Source organism: Atta colombica, unplaced genomic scaffold (genome assembly GCF_001594045.1).
Source record: "Atta colombica isolate Treedump-2 unplaced genomic scaffold, Acol1.0 scaffold112, whole genome shotgun sequence".
Lineage (NCBI taxonomy): Eukaryota > Metazoa > Arthropoda > Insecta > Hymenoptera > Formicidae > Atta > Atta colombica.
Window position 1 is genome coordinate 1,560,079 of NW_017259198.1, and position 21,584 is coordinate 1,581,662.

Below are 21,584 nucleotides of genomic sequence, written 5' to 3' on the forward strand. Positions count from 1 at the left end.
ATATATGTATGTGTATATATATATATATATATATCTACCTGCGTCTACATACCTACCTGCCTGCCTACCTACCTGCGAATGCCGAACTGTTGACCAATCGCTCACTGAGCGGGTAGACGCCATCTATAGCCTGACGTCGTTTCGCCCGGCGAGCAATCGCAATCGCGTCAGTTGGTGCTCAGCTGCCGTGCGATGTACGTACAGGTTTCTCTCGATCGATGTCGAAGGAAGGCAGTCGCGACGCGTCCCTTTAATATCAAAAATTATACGTTACTCGCATAGCCAAGCATCAAACGCCCGGAATTCTTCGATCTGCGTGGACGTCGCTAATCCTCGCGTATCCTCTTCGATCATCCTGAGAAACGCATCTCTGACGTACAAATAATAACAGGTAGGCATAAATCAAGAATCACCGTCGATGAGAGACAATTCTTTTAGCTGCGAGTCCATCGTTGCATCTCCCGTGCTTGAATTATAACGCTTGACGATGAAATTACTCCGAGTTGAGTGAATTCCTGTGCGCATCTGTTTATAATTTTCGTCGCTTCTTTAAGATTGCACACTAAAGAGAATCGAGTAATAGTTACCAAGTGTTGAGAGAAATAATTTCGATCAAATGTTCAGTTATATAATACAATAAAAAATAATTATATTTTTAAAAATATTTAGTAAATATTATGAAACATAATATACCAACTATTTGAATAATTAGTAGATATTTAAGGAAGTAAAATTATTTTTGGTTATATTATATAAGCGAACAGTTGATTGAAATTATTTCACTTAATATTTGGGATAGTTATTATATTTTTTTAGTGCATTAGAAATTAATGTTGTAAGAAAGTTTATTAGGACACGTACGCGATGCTGAAAATAAAATTAAATGGCAAATCGAACGTTGAAAATTATTGAATGAAGAAATTGATTGAAATATGAATAAATAATTTTTTTTATTATTTCCTAATTATTGTTAATAGAGCATTCCTTCGTGCCGTGATTTTGTTAAACATCATGTTACGTGTGATTACGGTAACGTTTCGTGGTCAAAATGAATGTTATGTCCGTTCTACATTTTTAGATAAAATCTCGGCATATCGATCTGTGACTTGGCAGGCAAACTTATGCACGCCGGGATTGCAGCTGCGCCGCACCGGCAATTTAAGTTACCTAACTTTGATTAGGCTCTATTCTCCTCACGTCCCTTTCTAGATTGCGAGGTGTAGAAAACGAAGAAGATTGAAAATTGAATAAGAGTTTATCGGAATACCCGAAACAATTCTCGATATTGAAAATATTTACTCAGCTGAATGATAGCGATAGTGATAAGTGTTTAAATTAAGAGAATCGGAAACATCGGATTATAAGGAGGTTACAGATCATAACAATGATTTACGAGATTAATTTAATGTACACATTCGTTACCGTGATGCACGTTAAACATTTAAAATATAATTAAAGCGAATAAATTAAATTATTATGTAATAATTAAAATTAGGCGGATTTGATAGCACAGTAATTAAATTCATCTGCGTTTAAGAGACAAACTTATAGAAACTGGAAAATGGCACCCAATTCGAAAATCGATTCAAAGTAAAAGGTTTTACTTGAGGAATTCACGAATAAAAAGTTCATCAGTGGAGGTCACGATATTCTATATATAATATCTTAACATTAATGGCCGTTGGCCATGACTTATATCCGCTGACACAGAAATACCTCGCTATGTTTTAAAATTTACAATTTCAAAGGAAGTAAATAATTCTTTTCTTTTGTACGAATCGATACAAAAGTAAAAACTTTTGAATATTGCCTATTTATCATATACATTTATCATGTACATGCAAAACAAATTGAGATGAGTTTAAAGAGAGAAGTTCATCGATCAGAAAATTATTCGTAAAAATGTGTCAGCGGTTTTAATTAGACAGTTTCTGGGTCGTGGCTTATGATATCTGTTTTCCAAAACGAATCTTTTATGCGTTAATTTTGAAATTCAGACATCTTGCTAATTAAATTAAAAATTCTATTACAATGTAGCTCACTCGAAATTTAGTAAAGAGTTAAAAAAATATGTTATTTTTAAATGTTCTTGTTGTTTTACGGCGTTCACAAGGCACCTGTCAATGTTGAAACAAATGGCGTTTTTTTAAGCTCTAGTATACCATGGCGTAGTGTATGATGATGAGACAACCCAGTATAGACTAAAAATAAGGTCGACCCTCTTTCAATTTACCAAGCAATTACGCGGTTTGCTCGCGCATGATATCGGCCCTGAAATTATCAATTCCATCTCGCAGCCTCGTATCTCATATCTCCTTCATTACGCAATAGTCATTACATCCAATATAACAATTTTTACGAGGTAATTCGTAATAAGGATGCCATCGATCGATAATATTCGAGTTTTATGGTATGGCGACAAATATGCTTACGGCAATTGATACGATGTATACGTTATATGACACGAACATCGTTCGAGAGGATTATGTAAGCCCGTTAAAATCCGCGTGCACCGTAGGGTCGATATTTAATCGTATCTTTATTGTCCCTTTCCTGTTGAAGATGATGTCCAGATGAACTTCGCGGAATTAACTCTTCGCAGGCATCTTTCTGATGTTAGGTTACAGATATATTTTCTTTTCTTTTCAAAGAAAATAAGCCTGTTTAAAAGAAGCTGTTTAAAAGAAAATAAGCATCGAATGAAAACAATTACAGAGATGCTCAAAACAAATAAGTTTATTTTATCACATTCATAAAAATATATATTATTAAGAATATTTATTTGTCAATGAACTTTTAATCAATTAAGATAACTAAATGAAGTAGATAATTAAATTTTGTTTTTGAAGCTTTTGTTTCTGTAGTAGAATAAAAATGTTTACTTTTAATTAATATGAAAATATGTCAAAATATATTTATTAATTAATTTTTTTCAAAATTATATAAATACATCTTGCCTGAGTTTAGTTAGTTTCATCAAGATCAAGAAATTCAAGAAATCTTGTCTTGGTTTTGTCTTGAATCAAGATAAGATCAAAATAAGAAATTGGAATTGATTTCAAGACAAGACAAGAAATTGTTATCAAGACCAAGATTTCTTGACAATAAGATGAGAAATTTCTTGAAACTTCTTGAATTTCCGATTGATTGTTTTTATTTTTAATATTTATTATTTTAATATTTTATTATTTTATTTATGATTTGAAAAGTTTTGAATAAGTTAGGTTTCAACATTTTCAATTGTATTTATTGGTACTTATAACAAGTTATATAATATAAAAATGTATATTACATTTTCGCTAAATAGCGAAATAGCATATGAGCAGAGTATAAATCATATTGAAAAAGTAAAGTCCCTGATCTAGAGATCAAGATCTAATTAAATTATATTCACTGATTCTTGTTGTACCTTATATTAACTTTTACATTTATGTAAAGAAATATATATACAAAATTAATATTGCGAGATTACTTGCAAAAATATATTATGTATAAACATTTGCGTACTTCTACTAATAATAAAATTCAAATCAATTAAATCAAAAATGATTAAAATATGTAGTAATTATAATAAGAATTATATTTAATAATCTTAGGGATCTAATAATCTGAAATAGTTACATTTGGTAGTAACCTCATGATATTAAAAATGATAATTTGAAAAATATTTTTAATCTTTATTAATAGATGTGTGCATAATAGACATACTTTGTGCATTGTAGGCACACTTTTAAACCATGAATTTAAACAGAGTAAACTATGAGACGACTCGACATTCAATTTGTACCTATGTTTTCTTATTATCTTTTAGAAAGAAAAGCCACAAGGGCCTTGCTTAAAAAATCAAGAAATTTCAAAAAATTCAAGATTCTTGAATTCAAGACAAGAAAAACGAAATTTCTTCTCTTAAAAATCAAGACAAGAAATGCTCTTTAAAACAAAAAATCTTGTCTTGATGAAATACTACTAATTTTTTATTAAACTATAAAAAAATGGATTGAAAGGAAACGATTTTAGTAAAATAAAGATGTATATTCTTTGGCTATTAATATCAAAATATATTCAATTAATTTTTTTTCAAAATTGTGTAAATATATATCTTGTCTGATTTTTTGTTAAACTACGAAAAATGGATTTATTGAAAGGAAAAGATAGAATGATGAAAAAAGAGTCTAGTGGCATTAATCGGAATTTCAATACATGAAAAGGATAAATCAAATTTTATAATTAAATCTATTATATATAATAGATTTCTAATGGATCTAATTCTAGTATCGAGAGATAATCAATGTTCAATCATAATATGGAATTTTGACTGATTTGATAATCTACTGATTCGGTTATTTTGAACTAGAATTTTTTTTCTGTGTAACTCCGTTATATTTTTTTTTCTCGCTTTGATGAATTATAGTTAATTGCTTATAATTAGCAAGTCTCTAAATGTATTAGCGAGTAAGATTAAGAGAACCGGTTTTTTGGTTGAGTACTGTAACCTTGTCATGAAATTTCATTTACCTCTAGAACTAGCGATGCTACCAGATGAAACACGAGAGATAGAGCATTTCTGTCACTTTGATTTTACACAGTTGTATCTGTAGTGCTTCCGCTCTTGCACAAGTCTTAAATAAACATTTGTTTTGTTCTTTCATGAAAAAATTTTAGTAAATGCAAATATAATGATTACAACAGCAGATTATCTGTGATAAAATGGCAGTGAGATCTATCTGTTGCATATTAAATATACCGAACGAGTTGGCACTTATTATCTCTTAAAAAAATGTACATTACATTGTAAAATACTGTTTAATTAGCACTTCTTCATAGCATCGTTAATGCTCTTCTCATATCTTCCATGTGACTATAATATGTTCGCCATATGTTTACATTTTCGCTAGATGTTTGCCATTTCAAAATGTAGTCGTCAAACATTGCTGATGACGTTATCAATGACAATGATCGATTTTCGATTTTCGTAAAATTGGCGTAAAAATAAATAAATATACACGTAACAAAAATATAATCCCTATATTTGCGATTTGTGGGAATTGTAAATTCTACGCGAGAAAAGTAATAATAATGACGCGATGCGACCAGTGCAATATACGTTAACGAGAAAATTAGGGATTGCGAGAGAGACACGCGATTAACAACTGCCACTTTGGACAAGTCGCGCGAGTCAGACACTTTTCGAAATTATCACTGGGAGAGATAATCGGCAAAACCACAAGGAAGTGCGCCGAGTCCTGCTGGCGAATCAGTGGCAACTTAATGACGCGCGGTCTCGATCACTGTAATGCTACAGGCACGTATGAGCGACTACATGAATTTATCTAATTAGGTGCCAATCGCCGTCGTACTTAATTCTCATTGTCAGTCTACCGATTAGTCGTAGGATCGAGTCGTTAAGTGCCGTTATAGCTCGTGGTCATAAATGACGCAACTTTTTATATCTGCCTTACATCTATGGCTATCTATCATAATAAAATAGATAAAGAAATTTAAAGCCGAATGTCAAGGTTGATTTACATAGATCAACTTCCTCTTTACTATATCTTTTTACGTAAAGCAAACTTAGGATTTTTATTTATACGCCATAATCAATAACTACGAATTTTAGACAACTTCTTAGATAAACTTATTCAATTGGAAGGCGAATTCAATTGGAAGAATTAGTGCGCATTGGTGTACATTAAAGCCGTTGCACTGATTTAATTTGAGTTATATTTAATTTGACTTACAAAAGTGAAATGCAAATATTTCGAATTATAAAATACATACTGTATAAAATACATATTTTATCTAATAATATAATAAAATGTATTGAGTATTTCAAGATTTAATCGATTTCTATGTTTATATATAAACATATCTTTACGTTATTTTATATATAACGGCTTTAATGTGCACCAATGCGCACTGAGTTCGCCCAATCGAATTCGCTATTAGGTTCTCTGATTGATTGATGGGAAAAAATTTTGAAAAAAGTCATTAATTTTACTCACATTGGCATTTTCTCCTACATCTACGTATTTATTCTTTAATTCATTAGTTTTACTTCATGTCAAATATCTCAAATTTAAAGAAACACGTTTCGTGTTATTTAATTGCACTATTAGCATTAGAGGTCTGTTGTAACCACTAGTAATTGCGAAACCACAAATAGCAAAACAGTGATAAAACAGGCAATAAACGGTAAACTTTAAATTGTTTCGAGAAATTGTCGTTTTAAAGGAAGTAATATATTCAGAAATACATGTACAGTCACAAAGGTTTTGCAATTTCTTGGAGAGTGATAACTTTAATGCCCTCTTGACGCAATCGCGCCTAAATTTGTTCTTACAACCAGAACTTTTCGATTATGTAGACGAATCGTGGATAGACGTCTCGCAACGCTCCGTTACGCGGAACGCATACGGAAGTACGCTCGCGGAATAATCTGCCGCATTCCGGAAGTTCCATCCAGATGATTCGCGGATTACGTCACAGTTTGTGCGCGAACGTAGTAATTAATCGCGAAAGCGAACAATTGGCGCGTGGCATTAAGTGGACGACGCTGCGTAAAATTTGCATAGAATTCGTTGCATCTTAAGAAAAAAAAAGAAGGAAAAAGAGAGAATCGTGTTTCGTAGAAACGAGTGAAACCATACCAGCGAAAAACCCGCGGAATTTTAGAATATAATGCGTTGCACTTTATGCACTTCCGCATACAAACAACGCGTAGTCGAGATGCGTCTGTGTCATGAAATTCCGAAGCGAGAAAGCTAATAACGTGCGATTTGACTTTCGAAACTATTGTTAGGAATAAGAAATCATACAAAAGCAAGATTTTATCAAGATCAGAATCAAAATAATTTTCAGCATAATAATATATATTTAATTAAATTAAAATTTATAAATATATTTAATTATATTGAATTAAATTAAATTAAATTAATCTTTAGAATCTATATCTAAAGACTGACAATTGAGCCAGTTGAAAAAGAATTAAAGACTTAGTTGTCAATTTTTAAGAATGAGATTTCACTCTTTAGAGTTAGATTCTATTTTAAAGATTTTAGAAAGAAGGTAGATCAGGATTGCCATAGACCTGGAAAACTGGGAAAACTGGGAAAAGTTAGGGGAAAATGTAAAAAAGTGGAATTTTTAAATTTGTAATAATTTTTTAAATATTAAATCTGACGTTTATAGTCAAATATGTTCAAAATTGTTTACACACTTTAAATGATTTTAATAAAATAATTAAAATTTATATTTTATTCAATATTTTTATTTGATCCCTCTTTTTCTTCATAATTGCATTCTTTTTTCTAAAACTAATTTATTTTATGCTGTGGTTTGAATTTGCACCCAAAATTGTACTATGCTATTAAGCTTTATTTTTTGCGTTGTTTTTAATAATATAGACTAGCTTTCCTACAATCCATGAAGCTAAATGTTAAAATTTATATATTTTATATTACTCATGAAAAATTTTCTATTTTCATCTAGAAAACCTGGAAAAATCATGGAATTTTAAAATTCATTTTCTATGGCAACTCTGTGAATATACATGCATCAGAAAAAATTTCTGGTTGAAAATGGACGAATAAAAAATTCTGATCATATCAATCAGGATTATCTAGTTATCACTCTATAAAAAAACTCTATAAAAAAATTATATAGATAAAAAAATTATATAGAGATTCAATCAGAATTCCAATTAATTCAACCAGATTTTTTGCAGTGTACATTTTTTTGCAGTGTACATTACATCCATAAGTAAAAGGAAATACAGCATATATGCTGTTATAATACATTTTTTTACAAACATTAATGTCGAGTTTTGCTTAAGATCAATAATATCACTAATTAAACTCTCAATTAATTTCTAGATATAAAATGCATGTAACAATCTTTTATTACATTCGTGCGACTAGGATACAAAATGCAATATTAGTGCTCTTATATATGCTCTTAATTAGTCATATAATGTAAGATGACTAACCGTTTCCTAAATTAGGAGAAACAGTTTCTGAAATTTTAATTCTTTGTCCCACTTTACATGTTCCAAATTTCTTAAATCAAGGAATTAACACAAATTGTTCTTTTTTAAAAATAATAAGTGTAAAATCTAATTTTTAATTAACATGTAAAGAAAATTTTATAATGATTTTTCTTTATTTAAAAATTTAAATATTTTTCATACAGTAACATTCAGTAACATTCAGTAAATAATTTTACAAAATAAAATGTGATCTTTTACTTTATTGATGTAATTTTTATTGTAATCTCATATGATGTTATACATTAAATATTAGTTATTTACAAATATAATAATAATATTGTTTATGTGTTAACAATTATTAAAAAAATATTTATCTATTAAAATTTAATAACGACAGTTAATATTAAATTAAAAAAGAAAATATCTCTTTCCCTTTTTAAGGAGTTGATTTCCTTAATCTAATGGGTGGGAGGTACATACATTAATTTTACTTCTCTTTTCGTTTCTCAAATCAATGATTTCCATTCGAGAAGATGAAAAACCTCCGGTATGTGTTTTACAAACTTTTTAATCTCGCCAGCGGCTGCGACGGCTTGCGAGAGATCGTGCCTGAGCGGTATCGCGCAACGACGACGGCGGACCGTTACGCTGGCGAGACGAAACAAAATGCAGAGGTAACCGCGAAAAAGCCAGCCGCGTGTAAGCAGCCAGCTCTCCCCGGCTCTCGCCGAGCACCACGTCGTGTCGCTCGTAAAGTCAAGTTTACGGTAGACCGACACCACCAGTACGCAACGCACACGTTCGCGCTCGATCTCACGCATGCACGCGTGTGTATTCTCGCTACTTCTCTTCTCTCCGCGGCGATACGAAATCCGAAGGATGCAAAAATTCCGCTGTCGAAGGAAAAGGCCGCAAGGCTCAGCCTCCGCCAGAATATTGATGTGAAAGTCTCGTTAGACTGCTGTGTCAACTCGTAACAGTTTCGTTGCCGCGCCCGATTAACACGATCGGTAGAAATACAGCTTTATCGTTGTTCTTACACGTGTGTATTCCTTCTTTATGCAAATGATTTGTGAATTTTAATTCTGCTCGTTATTGAGAAGCTTGATTTACTTATTGTAATGAAATAAAATACGCACGTAGCCATATATTTTTTTATTTATGTTTGTTCAACAAAGAGAATGTTGATTTCGAATAATCTTGAAACTATAAATATGTATAGGGAATTAAATTTAATAAATATAAAAGTGTGTATATGTATGCTAAATTATAAAAAGATTTTTATTGTACAATAGAACGTAAATATATTATAATATTAAAGTTTTTCTACATTTTCAAGTTTATGTAAAAAGTTTTAATTTTTATCATGCGGTTATGTAAAAATATATAAATACGTTATTGATAGAAAAGCTTTTTATTATCAAATTAAAATACAATTATATGTAAAAATATTAAAATATATATCATGTATAGAAAGGTTCTAATCAATCCAAATATATCTAATATAAATATAATAAAATGTTTTCACATATATTGTCAAGTTTCATTCAAAAAAATTTTTTTTTATTTCTATTATATGCATATATTTATTATAAACATTATAGACTATGTTAAAAAAGCAAATTAATTGCTTTTATCATTGGATGTTTTAAATTATCTTTTTTAGAACAGCGATTAATTGCTTGCAACATTCGTTGACAAAAAAAAATGAAATCATAAATCATTAATGCGTCATCATTTCTTGATTTATTTCGAATGTTCATGAAATAAAACTGATATTTGAGAGTGTCGTAAAAGCTTGAATTCGTTCGTTAACAATTATTTCTTTGTCATAGCCAACTCTAATAATCGATAAATTTAGTGGCGATGATAATGAAATGTATATATATAATTCAACTCTTTATTAATTCTTCGAAGATTGTGCGAAATACGCTGACAATTCGCATGACAGGAAGGATTCATGGCTTTGCGCCAAAAAGATAATGACAAAAAGATAATACAGCCAGAATGTATATTTATCGCGTCAGAGTTAATTTCAGTAAGAAATACGAATGTATCAATACAGCGTTGGAAATGCCCCTTGGAAGACGAAACTCAGGTAGCTGGAAATGGCATGCAAGGAAATACGTAATCCGAGTGGCGCAACGGAACGTCGAATTATGGATTTTTCCGATCGCGCGATGTGCGAGCGGCTCGCATGACGTTGTGCCCTTCGGTTTATTCCGACCTGTGCCAATGTTGAGCGTAACGAGTCTTCTGCCCGCGCGTGCTTATTTTATGGAATATATGATTACCCAGTTATAGACTATTATTTGGAAACGATCCGTAGAGTTAGGGACTTCGCGTCTTCGCGGATTCTTAGATGCAGAATATTTCTCTTCGTAAAAAGCGAATACCGTAAGCCGGATATCATATTTTTCATGTTGCAGAATATAGTATATACGATGATCATACGTCCTTTATTTCAGATAGTTATCTTTTAGATTTATTTATTTTTTTTTTTTCAAAATTCAATTTTCCTTTCTATTATGACATTTCAATATTTAATGTCACGTCTGCCTAGTTGAACCTCCCACTTAACCAAATCTTAATGAATAAATTATATAATGATGCGTTATTTATATGCTTTTATATTCACATAGTTTCAATTTTTGCGCTGCAAAAAGTCTCTTAAGGCATCCTTTTGGAGCAAAACAGTCATATTCATCTTTAACCCCTATCTGGGTTGTTGCACCTTTCAGTAAACTTCAGCTCACTATCTTATTCTCTTATGCTCTTACTCTTTTACTCTTTTATTTATTCAATAGATAAATTATCTGATCATAGTTTATCTGAAAATGGAATAATCAGCCTTAAGTCGTTTAAAATTGCAAAATTATGCCATCTAACTATGCAAATAATCGACAAATTTAATTTCATGCAAAGGCAATATTAGTTCAAACAAAACAAAGTCACAATAATGTTAAAATGAATTGATTAAAAAGTGATAATCAAATTTGCAGATATTTTAACGTTATGATAACTTGTGTTTTTATCTGAGAGTTATTTCAAATATATACTGCACAAGAAAATTTCAGAAATTAATTCCCATACTTTTGATAATCATAAAATTCATAAACTAGTTTGGATATATTAAAAAAAGAATAAAATCTTAAAATTTTCAGATTCATTTGTTATTTTATTTTTATTTTTATTAAGAAAATATGGTCGTAGGAATGCATCTCAAATTTTAATTATATTATTTTTGATGTTTATATTTTTGATCACAGATTTTTGGATTATGACAGTTTGCTTATTTAGGAGCATACTAGGATGGGATTTTTTTTACGGCAAGATAACTGAATGCTAATGGATTTTTATCGTTTTCCTGTCAGGTGCGAAACGAAGAGGAAATGTAAATAGCCTATCCTGCAGGTGCAGGCGACAACCGGAACAGTATTAAGCAATTTTAGTCACGAGTTTAGCACCTATAATCCTTTTTAAATGTTTGTGTCGTGCCTTATGTATCCGTTGTTTTTTGTGACTCCACTTCCGTTTAATATTCTTGCGGAGAGAAAAAGAAAGAGAGAAAAAGAAAGAGAGAAATATATAGATAAATAGATAAATAGATAGATAGATAGATAGAGAGAGAGAGAGAGAGAGAGAGAGAGAGAGAGAGAGAGAGAGAGACCTTGTTTTACTACGTAGTCAATCATTTGAAACGAATAGACAAGATCTAATTGCCTTCCTGTTCTCCTTGACGCTTTATTTATTTTCTGACTCTTATGGAATTTGATCGATTTCTTGCAACAATTGTTTTTCTACGATTAGTGCGTAATCCGTAAATTTCATACTTCATATACTTGTTTGATGCGCTTTCTTTTGATTTTTATCTTACATACACGAAAAAACGATTGTATATATGTGTGTGTTAAAGTATCTAAAAATTTTAGCTAAATAATTGAACTATCAAAACTAAATAGTTAAATTATCAAAATAATTAGATGTAAGACGCTTAAATTGGTTGCTAAAATGTTAAAACTTTTTGCAGCTTTGTGTTCATCATTCTTGAGTTTCTGTTACATAACTATTTTTAATAATCCAACAAAATTATTTTTAGATCTGTATAACAATCTGTAAAACAAATTCTAATATGTTAGATATTTTATTAAATATCAAATATCTTATTAAAAATCAAAAATTAGCATTCAAAATGACATTTTCAACTTTAATATAAGATGTTTCATATCGACATGAATGGTCATTTTCACGACATTTTTCTACGGATAAATTCGCTTAAGTAGCCAATAAAGTGGTTTTCTGTTTTGCGCTGAAAATCTTTTGATCCTTTGAATCTTTTGTGTTATTTAATAAGATGTAACTAACACTCCAAAGTTTTTTTTTAAAATACGTTACATCTTGATAATAAGCTGATGTTATTTGTCATTTTGGCGTCCAAATGATGACAAATGACTATTTATTATCTGGATCGCATTTTTCCATGAATAAATTCTCCCAAGTAGTGAATAGAGTGGTCTTCAGTTTATTATCCGATGAAAATCTTTTGGCGCAGTCTTTTTAATATTCAATAAGGTGTAACTTACACTTCAGAGTTTGTTTTAAAAATCTTTGTAAAGTTTCTTTTAGTATTTAATAAAATATAACACTTCAGGGTTTTTTTAAGTGTTGCTGCCACTCAGCTGGTAGCAAATTGTTATTTGTTATATAGAGTGTTATTATTTGTTATATAGAGTGTTATTTAAGTGCTTTCCATTTAGTGACACAAGTCAACACAAATATCATTCTATCTTTCTTGTCGTTCAGAAAATAGTAGAGATAAAACGATACTTGTGTCGACTTGAGTTACAAATCATCCATTCCGTTATCAAAATGATGTCTTTAATGACACATCATTTAGCGTTAAAGTGCTGACAAATAAAATCGGCTTATTGTCTGAGTAATGATTTGATAAACACACAAAACTTGTGGCCTTTTTTATTATCTTATTTACCGATCATCTCTCATAATACAAAACATGTAGCATAACTTTTATATTAATTGATATTACGTGTAAAACGATTTACGTGACCATAGACAGCTTTATAATTTTAAAACTTACTCGAACACATTCTGCGCGTTCTCCAAGTCTATTCTTGGGATAATACTCCTGTATAATTACCTTTCCTGACCTTCCTCAAGAAGATCATCGTAGAAGAAGCGATCGCTTGATTATTATTGCGGCCAGTATTGCAAGTTTGGTCGATCTGTCGCTTAACGACTCTCGCGAGTGACGCGCGAATAGCCTTCCTTTGAGTATAGACGGTCACAATTATTAGCGCCAATAAAACGCGTCGCATACGTTGCATGCAGCAACGGGCGTCGCGACGGGTTTGCAGCAGACAGTAAGCCAACAGCAGCAGCAGCGGCAATAGTCCCTGTATACATAATCGCTTCCGAAGTCTCCACTTGCGCGCACAGAGTTGGATTGACACACAATCGCGCGCCGCAATAAACCGCATCGCAAGCAAACGTTTCACTCGCGTGACACACTTGACATTCACCGTCTCTTTCCGTTCCATCGCGCCCAATCGCCGATACACCAGCCACACCCGGTTCTCTCTTTCTCCTGACGTATGTATGTAGGTATACGTGTGTACGCGTGTACGCGTGTGCGTACGTACCTGCTTTATCTTTCCTCGGAGGTTCAAGGATAGGAAGTTAAGCCGCAACCGAAGGTATCGGCGGCGGGGTTTCGTGACGAGAAGACGCCTGCGTTTTTCGCACAATCTTCGACTACGTTTATCCAGCTAGCTGCGCTACGAATGCTTCATTCATATAATCATCGAAACGATCGCCGTGATCGACGTCGTTCTATACGTGAGCGTATAATTTCGCGCGGAATGTCAAGGCGTAGAAAAAAATAAGCATAAAGGAGGTCTTTAATGAGCTTCGAAATTATACACGGCAACAAGATGGCGGCAATTGGAGATATTCATAAATTTAAAAAAAGCAGTTTTGAATGTTTAGCGTTGTTCATTTCACGTCGTCACCTTCGAATCTTTACGATCGGTCGGCACGACGGGAGCAATGATCGGCAAATATTTTGCGTAGATACGATGATAACTAAGTACGACAACGACGATGACGATGACGATGTTGATGTTAAATTTTAATGTTCCTTGAACGGGTTTCTCTGCGAGCTTCCCTTGCGATCGTCGTCTCGATCTTCCACTCGTGGTTAGACGATGGATGATAATCGCCAAACGCGTTGAAATACCATGACTGTAACCGGGACATCATAGAAAGTGGTTGTGATTTTTTTTGCGGTCTCTGCAGCAATATAGTTCTTCGCGTCGGTATTGATCGTGTGATCCACTGAATCCAGGTCGTTGAAAATGATAACGTGTTATAGACTTCGTGTCTTTTTAAATTCTTGAATCAATGAATTGTCTTTACGTCATTACTGCGCAAATAAACAGAATTGTTATATAGAATATCTTTGATTGTGTGTTTTATTTTATTGTCTGATATCAATTTATATAACTCAGACACATTACTTTGTATAATAACAACGACAAATCTTATAAAAAGAAACTCGAGATTAGTAAAATTTTTTAAATAAAGTCCAATGGTAAAAGTTGGTATTTTCCGGAAAAAAAAACTGGCATAAACTGATCTTTTCTATTAAAAGCAATAAAATAAGTAAAAAATTATTGTATTGATATTCTAATTCTGTATTCTATTATCATTATTCTAATTTAATTTTAATTAATAGAATGTTTTTCAATATAAATTTCATTCAAAATAAAATCCGCAACAGACTAGAAATTGACATAATAAATAAATTAGTTAAGTTTTTGTCACAAGATATTGAATGATAACGAATCAGATGTTATGTATGTTAGTAAAAATTTTTAATTCTACACTGAGAAACCCATTTAGTTGAATCAATTAATTTCTTGTTTGGATATAGGTAAACAAATCTTTAGTTGTAATAAAATAATTTAATTTGAAACTAAACATTTGATTATTCTAAACGACTTTATCAGATGTCAATGTTTATCAGAAACAAGTGAAATGTTACAAAAACCAAATGCTTTGCTTCAATTAAATTATTTTATTGCAATATCAATTAATTTCTTGTTTAGATATAGGCAAATAAATCCTTGGTTGATTCAACTAAATAGGTTTCTCAGTGTATTATTTTTCTTATTAAACAAAAAATTAATATATAATTCAGTAACATTTATATTTCCAATTTTTTTATTTTAAAAATATATAGTGTTTCACATATTCATTTGAATTTTAAAAAATTGTAAAATTTTGTATTGTTTTTTTCTGTAAACTTAGTACTTCTTAATAAAATCTTTTGATGTTATAAATATATTTTAATATTACATATTAACCATTTTTATAATTTTTATCTCCCGCTGAATTTTTCTAGCCATCCCTGAATTAAAAAGACATAGCTATTCATATATTACTTCATTCCAAATGATCTTTGAAATTGCTGAAATTATCCCAACTTGTTTCGCTACATTCTGTAAATGTGAATTCTAGTAATTTTGCGTTAAATAAAGTGATTTCGTATGTTTCCATTTGAATTTCATCATTCATTACAACTATGTAAAATAACCGACGGCAAAATGCGATAAACGAAAAACGCGCGATTTTTACCGATTTTAACCGTGATGCGTGCCAATCAATTTACGCTGTACGTAACATACTTATGTAACACATAGTTAACTTAATTATAAGGTAATTATGCTAATGCACTGGAAGCGTAGCATCCATCGTTCTTCTCGTATAAGTGCGATCTCTATTGTAAGCACAAATTTCATTCACATTACCGCATCGGGAGCATTTCCTATGAAAACCTTTGTTGGTATTGCTATTCCAAGAACATCAGCTTTCTTTCGTGCTACTACATGTTTTTACGACATTGATTATGAAACATTCCCGGAATATTTGGAACAGTATCTTTTCTGCGCGCTAAATTGCACCGATAAATAAAATTCAAATACATTCAATTGATTGCGTGCAGACATTGCTCGTTCGATACATTAAATGTAAATTTTGCGATAAGATTACGGAAAGTATAATAAACGAAGGAAAATTACGATAGACACGAGATACACGAGATACACAGGTTGAAAATTCGATTCTTGCATACGATCAATACCGTGTTCCGGATTGCTGGAATCGTGAAACACGGTATTGATCGTATGCAAGAATAATTCGGGATATAACAGCGATCAATACGAGAGCAATTTTAAATATGACAACAAAAATTGCAGGTGTAATTTAAGATAATAACAACTTAGTTCTGCGTCAAATCTAATCCCGTTTTGAAAGTGAAGGGTATATGCATGCCATTAATTGAGTGATTATCTGTGAAACGTACCTCGGCCATTGTTATATGCGTCTCGGAATGGAGCATTGCATCGAGAATGCACCCGGGTTTTTACCATCCCACACCGCCAGTGGCTTCCTTCGCGCTGGCCGTCTCGTGCACACGGAATGTAATGACACAAATTTAAATGACTGCGGTCGTGGGCGGCGTTGCTCATAAGAGATCGCAATTAGGATCCGCTGCCACCGCAAAACAGAGAAAGAGAGAGATGAATATTTGGTATACAAGGCAAATATATTACACGACGCCCTTTGCGTGAGAAAGTGCTGTGTTTCCTCGCTCTCTTCCTTGGGAAGACGTGGAGTGCCGTCGATGACCACCGTCGAGAATCCGTCGACGCCACGTAAACTTCTTCGCGAATTTCACATTCACCGCACCGCGGTGGTTTTATAGTACGATACGGCGATTTGTACCGCTGCTGCGAGAAGCAAACAGCGGAACGAAGACGAAGACTTGGCTTTTAATAGCTTCGAGGGGTTGGCGCGGTTGACGTTGCCTCGCGATTCCGGAGTTGCGAGTTATTTCTTGGATCGGATCTCATAAACACGATTGCAATCTCTTTTATTCTATTTCTTCTTCGTTTTTTATTTCGCACAGATCTTAAATGCGGAACTTAAAATCGGTCAAATGAAATGATAACCATAGATGCAACGTTCTAATGTTCGACGAATGCAGATGTGCGATATTTACGATGAGTTCTTATTCTTATACACTGAATAAAATTATAATAATAAAATTATAATAATAATCTATTAGATCTTAACTACATATTTCTTTGAATAGTACTTATTGTAAGTAAATATTTATTTACAGTGAATGAATATTTACTCAATAAAAAATGGCTAAATTAAATTAATGGTTTCGTATTAAATAAATATGTGTTTATATTTAATAAATATGTAAAACCATTCAAACTATTCAAACTAACATTTGTTAAAATTTAGTTCTTTTTCATTGAATCAAAACTTTATGCTACTCCATATGCAATTTATAGCCAAATTAATGCAACTGCAATTCCAGTTTAAATAAATCAACAGTTTATGTGTGTGATAGAATATTGTCTGCGTTCAGCAAAAAAAGTTGCTTTACAACTTGTAAAATTCTTCAATATGATTGGTTTATACATTTAGATCCGTGAGGAATTAAGGGCAAAAATCAATTATATTAAAAAATCTTACAACAGATTAATAAGATAAAATCTTACAAAGTTGCTTTTTCTACTGAACGCAGTCATTTGATTTTCAATGTACATTAAAAATTCAAATTCAATTGTAGGTATTTAATGGATCTCGATATTCCATGATTAAATTGATTTACATTAAAAGTTCAAATTCAATTATAGGTATTTACTGAATCTCGATATTTCATGATTAAAATTAATCTTTATATTGGTAATAAAAATGCGATGTCTTTTACAAAAAGAAAAGTCATGTATTTGCATATACTTATCTTATATAGATACAAGGTTATCAATTTCATTGGCCGAGACGATAATCGAACACTTTTTTTGTAATGTTTAAATATTTTTTTTGTGTCTGCCTTATATATGAAAGATTATCTGAAAGCGGCGGCGAAAGTTTTGCGGAGTCAATGGCCTTCCAACGGACCCGAGGATGCCCGTTACAAGAGTATCTTTACTCGCGTTTTTATTGCATTCACCTATATATCATCGATACACCGTTTACTGCATTCTCTTCTCATGTAATCTATGTACTTTGTTTTGTTTTTGATAAAAAATAGATACTTTCGCATGCACATTCTACTTCTTTCTATTAATTAAGATATTGTTATCATACATAAGATATTGTTACCATTCAGATATATGACTGAAAGATAATTAAAAATAAATGAGTATCTTAAAATTGAAATAAAATCGAATATCATATTAAGGTCTAGTCTTTAATTTTTTTTTATTAATCTATTAATTAAATTTATCCTGATGATAATGTAAAAATAGTATTTTTAAACTAGATAATTACTAAATTGATTTAAAGTTACAAAATCAATTTAGTGATTAATCATAAACTAAAACACTATTTTTATTTTATCATCAGGTTAATTGAGTTTAAACCACACATTAAACCACACAATTTAAACCACAAATTAATCGAAAAATATAAAACAAAGTCTAAATAGTATATTAAATATTAATTCTAAGGCATTTACATTAGAGATTAATTTAATTTAAAAACTTTATTCGTTTCTCTTTTATTTTTTATGAGGAAGAGATTAAAATGTCAATCTTTTGTAACTAAATATTAAGTTTGAAGAGGATCTAACAAGTCTGTTCTCTTTGAAGAGTTATCAAAATAATCGATGGCTTCAGACACGCGAGTGTCTGAAATTTAAGAATGTAAGGTATTTGAGCGTCGTAATTTCTCTCGGATACAGCACAGATTTATCCGAAAACGACGCGCATCTAGGCAGAACGCCTCTCATGTTTAATCGGAAAAGCCGCGGCTGCCGAGCCATCGACTCGCGTTAATTTTGCAATCGTAAGTCATACTTCGCAACACGCGCACCCGCGATCCTACAGCCATTTAGAAATCAGTTTCCCATAAGTGTGGGTATAATACGCATGAGACTACGCTATGTATCGTCTTAGCATACAATCGTGGGACGACACAACGGTGCGGTAAGGATCATCATGCTCGATTTCTTCTCTCTTTCTCATCTCATTCTTTCTTTTTCTTTCTACCCTGAGTTTCTTTTTTCCGCAAGCCGTCATACCGCCATCACCACAACAATACCGCAGCGAAAATATCTTTTCTTTCTCTATCTATATCTTTCTTTCGTCCTCTCTCTTTCTCTCTTTCTGTCTCTTTCTGTTTCCTCTCTTTCGTTTATTCGCCCGCGACCAACCGAGCCACTTTCGCGAGAGTAGGATACACTGGGTTACCCTCGCCGCATTTGATGTTCGACAACGATCGTGAGATTTTGTCGGGTTTATTATACGTGACATGATGAAAGTCGTGAAAAAGCAGAGAACTGCGTTTAATTCTAGTGACCAGGTGATTCAGGCACTGATTCATAATAATTAAGCAAAGATGGGTCCAATATAGGTGGATAGTGTATTTTTTCCTCTTCAATCGTGAGACTGAAAATAGATGAATCATTACAGTCGCAGTAAGAGAATACGTTTATTGTAACAGTAATAGTAATTTTATTATCAAAATTACAAAAAAATCTCTTTAAAAGCAATCCGATTAAAATTTCTCTTGTATTCAACGAAATTAGAAAGATAATACCGGAATTTTTGGAGATTTTTAAATCTGATTAAATATTTTATATTCAGGATATTTCTGTTATTGGTAAAAGAATTCTGTAGATAATTAATTTTTCAAAAAGTTGAGTGATATATTATATCGAATCTTTAATGCAGAAATTTATCAGAGCTTCATCGTTGATAATGTCTACTCTCTAAATCTGAATCAGCGGATAATCACTGATATCAGTGCGAAGTGTGCCATTGGTAATCAGTGAATGAAATGTGAGATCCCTAATTATCTATCTAATCTTTATTATGTAATCTAATTGATCTTTTAGTGCATAAATTCAATGAATATAATATTGAAAGATTGAAATTAACGTGTAAATATCAATATTTTAATTATAATAATATAATATAATGCTCAAACATTCTTTCTTTTTTAGCTGAACTTTACTGATTATCCAGTGCCAAATATGCCATTAGTCAGTGACTATCCATTGCTTTAAATAGAGTAGGCATGTATTAATTACTTTTAATTAGACAGAGCATATTCATAAGTGATGATGATAATGTTTTAGAACATTAAAACTAAATGAAATGATGACACAACTATTTATACGCATATACGGAAGTATTGTTGAAATAACCAAACGACAATATATGAAGTCATCGGTAAGATTAATCAGTTACAGATTTTCACGCACGTCATAATGTTTTGCCAAATCTTGTGTGATTGTTTGGGTTAATTTCTAATATTAGTTTAACCGACCTGCATTAAATCTATCGATGAACATAGATGTTATAGGCAGAAAAAAAGATTGAATTAACTAACATATTATATTCTCGAGTGCTAATGATGATGACAGTGCTTTGGAATGATAAATGCTATGATACGTACAACAAACAATTATGTACGTATACGTAACATACGCACATGTACTTATATAAGGAAATAGGAAAAACATAGAATATTATCAAAAGGAGTTGTAAAGAAATTGATCAGTATCTTTTTATATTCGATTTTTTATATATCTCATGAGAAACAATATTTTTCTATAAATGCAAAATTTATACTATGTTATAAATATAATATTTTATATAATATTTTATTTTGCGTCGCATATAATTTAGACTTATTTATTTGTCACCGCTGATTATAATAGTATATAAAGCCATTGGATTAATGAGTATTACATGTAATCAATATGGCGTATTTATGTCGGATGATCGTTGATCCAGCATTCTTATGCTATACTTAAGATTATGTTATTTTATGTGTATGTGTGATGGTCTTAATTCTTCCACAATGTCTGCATTGTTTTTTTTTGTTTTTCTAACATATTTCTTAATTTCTCAAATATTTATGCCTGTGGATTTTTTGCACGTCGAGGTCACCTAAATTTGCGAATTCGCTTTGAAACTTCCTTCTAATTGTAAGTAAAAACTTTCGGAGCTGCGATTCGAAAAGTTTTATTTATGATTGCGAGAACTTATCGTGGTTTGGGAATTACTATACTTGAAAAAAAGCGATATGAATTTAAAATCGCGATGTTTTATACTTCTCACTGTAGTTAGTGTTAATATTATAACACTAATATAACGTGAATTTAACACCATGAATTTTAAATCACTGTAATGGTGTTGGTATGAGTACAAACATTTAAAATCCACACCATATTATATATTACACCAATACAGTGAGAATTATGTAGACATTGCATGAATGTTAAATTCTGATATTTTTTAGAATATAGAAAATTTGATGCCGAAATGAATTGATAAATGCTTGATTCATAAACTGTTCACAATTTGATGAAGTTTCGTGAGGAGACTACATCAATAATGATTGCAGAAGAAACGAGGAAAAATATCGGCATTTTATATTTTCTATATGTTAATAAGGTACTCAATTATTGGTTTCTTCTCTTATGAATTTATAATCATTCCCCCTAGCAATCTCGACATGATTATTCACTTCTTTTTTCCCTCTATATATA

The 21,584-nt window shown here is 31.4% G+C and overlaps 1 protein-coding gene across 3 annotated transcripts in view; it reads left to right on the plus strand.

The window, feature by feature from the left end:
* LOC108694085 (trichohyalin) overlaps positions 1-21,584 on the plus strand; it is a 72,022-nt gene that overhangs the window by 26,210 nt on the left and 24,228 nt on the right. Inside the window, exon 1 of one of the 3 annotated variants that reach the window (XM_018203377.1) lies at positions 159-391. The exons of the other annotated variants lie outside the window; for them this stretch is intronic. The gene's annotated coding sequence lies outside the window, so the exon portion shown is untranslated. Of the gene's footprint in view, positions 1-158; positions 392-21,584 lie in introns of those variants that run through there. 3 annotated transcript variants of the gene reach the window in all.